We start from the raw sequence: 7292 nt of genomic DNA, 5'->3' as shown, positions 1-7292 counted from the left end.
CATTTCGGATATCGACTATGTCTTATTCTCCACGAGGTGCTATAAATACCAATTCCCGGCGGGTCTCCTCTCCTCGGCGTCTGGGGCCCACGTGGCATGCTCACCACTGGATACCGACACCTCTCCCACGGGGGTAAAACGGCCAAAGCGTAGAGATGACCGTTGACCTATTGAAGAGGAATAGTCCCTCTGATTACTTGATTAGGTACTATGCAAACGTATGGGGGTGTGGAGGTATAGGTTCACCATTCTTCAACTAGGCGCTAAATGGAGGTGAGTGGCCAGCTTCACGCGCCTGCCGCTTTACCCCGAGGAAAGGACCAAGTTATCCATTGGATAGGAGGCGGATTGGGCTCAAGAACTGGTGTGGGCACTACGGAGAAGAGAAAAATCTCTTGCCCTTGCCAGGAGTCGAGCCCAGGCTGTTCAGCCCCTTACACCACCACTATACCGAAGTTAAGTATGCGTGGAACTATACCTCCACTCCCCCTTGTGTCTTCATGTCGTGGTGCTTAATTAGACATTTACCTTCGCTTCACGACGCTGTCCAGGAAGGGGAATGGAAAGTGGAAGTTTTGGTTTGTCTAATGAAGTATCACTACTTAAAAACAAGCAGAAGTAGTTTGTTAGTCTGCTTGCACAGAAACCCTCTCGCGATGTTTTGAAAATGAAAATTAGATGCTGGATGCTGAATTTGAGGGGTTGTAATTCACGTTTGAGCGACTACATGGTATTTGTATTTCCATGTGTTGTTTGTATTCTAACACACATGGGGTTGCTCTGAAGGGTTGTAGTTCGTGTATCCCCAGCACGCCACAGCAGTAGTCTCTCCCCTGATAGCAATGTCGAGGACAGGGGTGCTTAAATGTGCTGCTTTGGCCGCAGGAGGAACTGAATGAAGCCCTGCATTTTTGTATTTTATGTGCCAATATTTCCTGCACGGTGTAAGGCTTCTCAAGAAGGGCTCATATGCACGACTGAGTTATGTGCCACTATTTCCTGCACGATGTGAGATTTCTCAAGAAGGGCTCATCTGCACGAGTGAGTTATGTGCCAATATTTCAGTTACAATAATGTGAAATAATGATCTCGCTATGATTTTAGATCGCTGGTTAATTATTACGTTAAACATAAATTTAAATATATTTTTTAGGTAAAGGTAAAATTATCCCTGTAACAGGCCGTGGAGGCCCATAGAGTTGTGAGACGTCGAGGCCTCAACATTTTCTACACAATTGACTCACAGATGGCGGTAAGGTTGTCAGTCTTACACGCCCGCCACCCTTTACCACCCAGAGAGATCCTTGTTACTCATTTCTGAAGAGGCTGAGTCGATCCGGGGGATACAATGCGGCTGAAATGACTACGTGAACTGGAAAAGAATCCAATAACCTCATCGGGAACCGAACCCGCTACCTTTTGGCTTGTAGCAGAATGTCTCAACCATCTACGCTACTGCGTGCCCACATATTTTTTTAGTTCATAGGAATATTTAAGTGACACGCCGGGTTTAAACAGTTCCGGATCGCCGCTACAGAATTAACATATAATTATGGTCTGTTTAGCTCAAAACTGATTCAGACGTACAAACAAAACGATGCTTCTTTTTATTTTGAAGCCATGTTTGAAGCTACTTGGCTGTTTTCTCTGACAGCTTCTGTTATTTTATGCAGTCACTGTAGTTTCATCTAACAATGTTGTGTGCAATTCTTGTGTTATGTAATAAATGAAATTTTGTTATGGCAATCGAGTGATATAAGATATTTGTTGGGGATATCTTGGAGAAACTTGAAAACACAGTGAAATTTGACTTTTGAAGCCTCATATGCACACCGATCAGGAGCAAGAGAATAGAATTCAGAAACTGCGTTAGAATACCGAGGAGCAATGTAGGAAATCGAATGATACCACGTTTAGGTGTTCCGTAAGCAACTACAAGTTCAGTATAAAATGGCTACCTCTAGCTTCTAGCACAGTAATACTACGTGCAGTAAAGAACTTGGGAATTCTTTCTTTTGTATTTCTTCTTAAGAGGCTTGGTAGCTCAGTCTGTATAGCGACGAGCTGCAGGCTTTACGACTGGGGTTCTATTCCCGGCAGAGGCAAAATTTCCCTTTTTCCCATAGCGTTGAGATAGGCTCTGAGGCCCACGCGGCCTCATATCCAATGGATAGAGGTAGGTAAAGCGGCCGGAGGGTAAAGGTGACCACTCTCCTCCATATAGTGCCGAGGTCAAGAATGACGGATCTCACATGAAGCCACCCGGGACTGAAGTCCAGGCTCCCCGGCAGGAGGCCAACATCTAACCACCTTAATTACGTCTCGAGCAAAGTAAGTCACCAATCAGTAAATAACAGTTTACGAGATTGTTGGTTACGCTTTCGTTGAATATACTGTCACGTGTATGGGTGACTTATAAGAAGGGGTTTGTTTTGGTAATTGAATTTATTGATCACTCCTTGTAAAATCATTCATAATCACAATAAATTATACGGCTACCGATGATCTACACACTTCAAAAATCACAAGGACACGCTAAGTCTTCTCACTCTTCACTAGCCTTATCCTTGCAACGGATCTATAAGAGTCTGACTGTAACTACAGCACACATAAAGCCTTCTTTTGACATGCTAACTTTAAACCGACAACTGAACAAAGCTGAACTGTCAATTATTGTTGGGTTCTCGTTATATAGATCCGGTCGGAGCACAGCACAGGAAACACATCCGCTGCCCGACAATGGCTATATGCGAACAACATAGAAAACACATCTGGCGATACCGGTTCTGTTGTTGCGTGCGTGTATTGCGGGCTTTGCCTAGAAATGGGTCTACTCTATTGTTGGTTGAGAATTTGTTGCTGCCTTGTTTGCCGAGGCGTTCCCTAGCAACGGGTCTACATGTCACAGTACAGTACTCGAAGCAGGGAAGCAGAGATAAGAACACAGACGTCACGCGGTCACCAATCTTCATCCTGCTTCCGTAGAACCTTGGGGGCAACAGCTGGGCTTGAAAGTCCGTGATTAAATTAGGGCGCTGAGCCGAGCGTCAGTTTCCTGCGATGCGTTACGTCGCTGTGCGCGGAGACGCTTGCCGACTGCTTTTATACTTCCATTGTGTTGAATTTTAGTGGCAGTTCAAATGTTTGTGCAGAACCTAACTACTTTCGCAGCCATTACTAGGAAATGCTAAGGCCGACTTGAGCTCGGTAACAGCTAAACTAACTCATGAAAACAGCTGTCCCTGTGTTTGATTGCTTAATTCACTAGGCACCACACCATGAAAACTCATGGGGAAATGGAGGTATAGCTCAACCATTGTTGATCTCGGAACTAGGTTGTAAGTGATTAGTTTCACGCCCCGGCCGTTTAACCCCTGGAAGAAGAGGCCCCTGCATCCAATCCACAGGAGGCTGAATGGATCCCAGAGCCGGTCTAGACACTGTCGAGTAGAGGAAAATGTACTCCCCCTTTCAGGAATCGAACCCCGTAGTCCGTCTCTATATGACTTAGATACCCGGCTCCGTTTGAAGTTCATAGAATTTGCAATATGTCTCACCTTTATTTACATACAAACTTAGGATTCTTTCACTCTTTGTTATTTATTCATATACTATTTTCTTCTATTGCTAGTGGGGTGGGACTAAGTCCCTTGTACTGCGGCCACTTCTGGACTATTTTACCAGCCCCAGATGATAGGTGAGGTGATTGTGGAGCAATTGGTGGAATGAAGATTGGCAGGGGAAACCGAAGTACTCGCAGAAAACCTGCCCCAAAGCCACTATGCCTCCACAAATCCCACTTGACCAGACCCGGGATCGAACCCGGGCCGCCGCGATGGGAAGCCAGCGACTAACCGCTTGAGCTATTTTGCGGCCTTATTCATATAGTAATGTATGTATGAATGAATGTATAAGGGGTGGGCCTTCTCGGCCCTTAAGCCGCGAGGTCTAAGGCATGAACCATCTTCACCAGCTCGAACAGTGGCATCGTGGGTTCGAATCCCACTCGAGGTATGGCTGTCTGTGTGCGATTATTCTGTGTCTGTGTTCTTATGTGTGCAGGTAGCGGCCTTGCGTCGTGATGATCCCCCGTCCAAGGAGTCCTGCCGACTGTGTATAGTATTAAGAAACAGAAAAGCGATCAAGGTCCATTTGTTAGTTTAGTTTCGTGGGGTGGGGTGAGACTAAGTTCACTTTGTACGTCAGCCACTATCGTGCCTACTGTACCAGCCCCAGATGCTAGATGATGATGAGTGTGGAGCAGTTGGTTGAATGAGAATTGGCAGGGGAAACCAAAATACTCGGAGAGAACCTGTCCAGTGCCACTTTGTCCACCACAAATCCACATGACGTGGCCTGAGCTGGAATCAGGACCGCCGCTGGGGGAAGCCCGCCGACTAACTGTCTGAGCTATGGCACAACCAATTTCTTGACTAACTGAGCGACTGTAAGTTTGTAAAGACGGACTATGCTGTACGAACTTCCTCATTATAATGGACTGAACCTGGCAGAGCTTTTGGTTCTCAAATAAATTTACACGAAAACCATAAAAGATGAGTGAAATTAAGTTAATTCGTTTATTGTTTGTGAAATATACATACAAATGGTGTTCTATGTACTTGTCAGCTTTGTTTTATATTAAATTACACTATGTAACATTGTGAATGAAGCTCTGGGACAGCGCAGTCGGTAAAGCGACTGGCTACGGCCGAGGGGTTGGAGTGTGAGTCCCGGTAGGAGCGATGTTCTTCTCTTTTCTGATTCTGGGGCCCGCCCGGCCTCGAATTCAATGGGTATCGGGGACTCTTTCTCTGGGGATAAAGAGGCCATGGCGTGAAGCTGACCGGTCACCTCCAACTAGTGCCGAGGTCAAGAAAACTTTCTTCTATACACCAATTTCCCCATGAAACTTCATGGTGTAGTGCTTAATTAGTTAAGCAAAGGTACAGCCCTTTTCTTTTTTACGTTTACAATTGTGAACTTTTAGAGAATGGGTGAGAAGAGGAATGCATATAGGATATTGGTAGGAAAGCCAGAAGGAAAGAGACCACTGGGAAGACCAAGACGTAGGTGGGTGGACATTATTAAAATGAATCTTAAAGAGCTAGGAACGGATGGTATGTGCCGGATCGAACTGGCTCAGGATAGAGAGCAGTGGAGGGCTCTTGTGTACACGGTAATGAACATTCGAGTTCCGTAAAGTGCTGGGGAGTTCTTGAGTACCTGCACAATTGGCGGCTTCTCAAGAAGGGCTCAGCTCCATGAGTGAGAGAACTTAGGATGGTGAGACACTAAGAAGGTTTTGTAGGTAAAAACTATTTAAAATTAAAAATAAAAACCTTTATGTATTCACTCTGTGTTTCTATGTTTATTGCATGTATTGACTGTGTAACCTATGGTGTAGATGCGTGAATACCTCTCAACTTGGTTACAGCAGACATCGGCGATAACGCCCCGACCTTTCAGTCCGTTATAACGAAGGTTTACCGTAATAAGAGTCTCCTTACTTTCGTTGGGGTACAGTTATCCCAGATAATGTCTTAAGATTGCTAGTCTATATTTTAAAAAGAAAACGTGACTTGGGCTGTCTATTGGTTTAAGTCTATTTTTAACAACAAAGTTGGTTAGAACGGAGTACCTTATTACTTCATTCTGTTACTGAACTCCCTGTGGAGACCCTCCCCTCCGCCGGCGCAACTGACTGCCCTTCTACAAAAGACCAGCGAGACCCACCCCCTTTTCCAGTGCCCTGAGCTAAGAGTCGGCCCACTCTGTGGTACCTTTCTCCTCTTCTCTGAAAATCGTAATTGGTGTTAAATTGCCCGGTAAATTCCAGCTTCGCCCTTCCCTGTCTGACTCTAGTGAACAGCAAACAGCGAGGTAGAGGGTGGTGTTGGGATGCTGGGAGGGGTTTAATTCTGTCGTCAGGCTCAGAGGGACTGGTTCAGATATTGTGTGATTCTCAGCTTCAGCTGTGTGGGGTGGCTGTAATCGTCTCGATAACGGGTTGAAGTTCCAAGTAAGTCGAGCCTTGTATAAAGAAGAGAGAATTTTTGAACACTCAGAAATTGTTGATGCACAATTGCGTTCAGGAAATGGCACTGATTTCGAGTTTCAACACATGAGTAGATTCTATATACGATGCAAGTATAACAGAGCTATAATTTGTGCCTGTGGTTTTGTATGGGTGTAAAAGACTATAATTTTACCTGTGTTTCTGTGTGGGTGTAAAACCTGGTCTCTGACATTAAGGGAAGAATAGGCTGCTGAGGAGAATATTAGGACCAAAGAGGGATGAAGTGACAGGAGGTTGGAGAAAACTGCGTAATGAGGAGCTTCATAACTTGTACGCTTCGCCAAGTGTGATTACAATGATCAAGTTAAGGAGGATGAAATGGGCATGGCATGTAGCACGAATGGGGAAGAAGAGGAATGCATATGGGATTTTGGTGGGAAAGCCAGAAGGAAAAGACGACTAGGGAAACATAGACTTAGGTGGGAGAATAATATTCAAATGGATCTTAGAGAGATAGGATGGGGTGGTATGGACTGGATTAATCTGACTCAGGATAGGGACCAGTGGAGGTCTCTTGTGAACACGGTAATTACCCCTCGGTTCCATAAAATATTGGCACATTCTTGAGTAGCTGAGCGACTGGCGGCTTCTCAAGAAGGGTTCATCTCCATAGAGTTATTTAGTTTTCTATGGGTGTAAAATGCGATCTCTTACATTAAAGGAAAATGAATAACTGAGGATGGTTGCTTTGAAGAGCGTCTGGAATGCCACGTCATGTAGTCTGAGAGAAGCCTGCCGACTTTCGGAGTAACGTGCTGCCTTTATCTTCAGAATCGAGGAGTAAATCAAGCAAGCAATCTTCAAGAAGCAAACAGGAAGCTGGGCTTGGTTTACTCTTCGATCTTGAAGATGGAGGCAATGCGTTGACCCGAAACATCAGTTAAATTTTATCATAATACACGGCGTTATATCCCAGAAGTTACTATTCTCGAAACGACGATTGTTTTCGTATGCAGCACTAAATGGATACCCCGGGAAAAGACCCACCGAAGAGCAAGTACATAATAAGCTGGGTGGGGTCCCAGGGTCGGTCTGGACGCTGTGGAGAAGAGAGAAATCTCTTGCTCCTGCCGGGAACCGAATCCCGATTCGTTGGTCTCCAGACAAGTAGCCTGGTCGGTGTACGGACTGAGCTATCCTGGCATACTTATCTCAGATGTGACATCAGTCATTCAGAAGGTACTCGGTTCAAGTCTAGGTGTTTCTATCAGTAGCA

Source organism: Cryptotermes secundus, unplaced genomic scaffold (genome assembly GCF_002891405.2).
Source record: "Cryptotermes secundus unplaced genomic scaffold, Csec_1.0 scaffold399, whole genome shotgun sequence".
Taxonomy (NCBI): Eukaryota; Metazoa; Arthropoda; class Insecta; order Blattodea; family Kalotermitidae; genus Cryptotermes; species Cryptotermes secundus.
Note: the sequence above shows the minus strand (reverse complement) of the source record.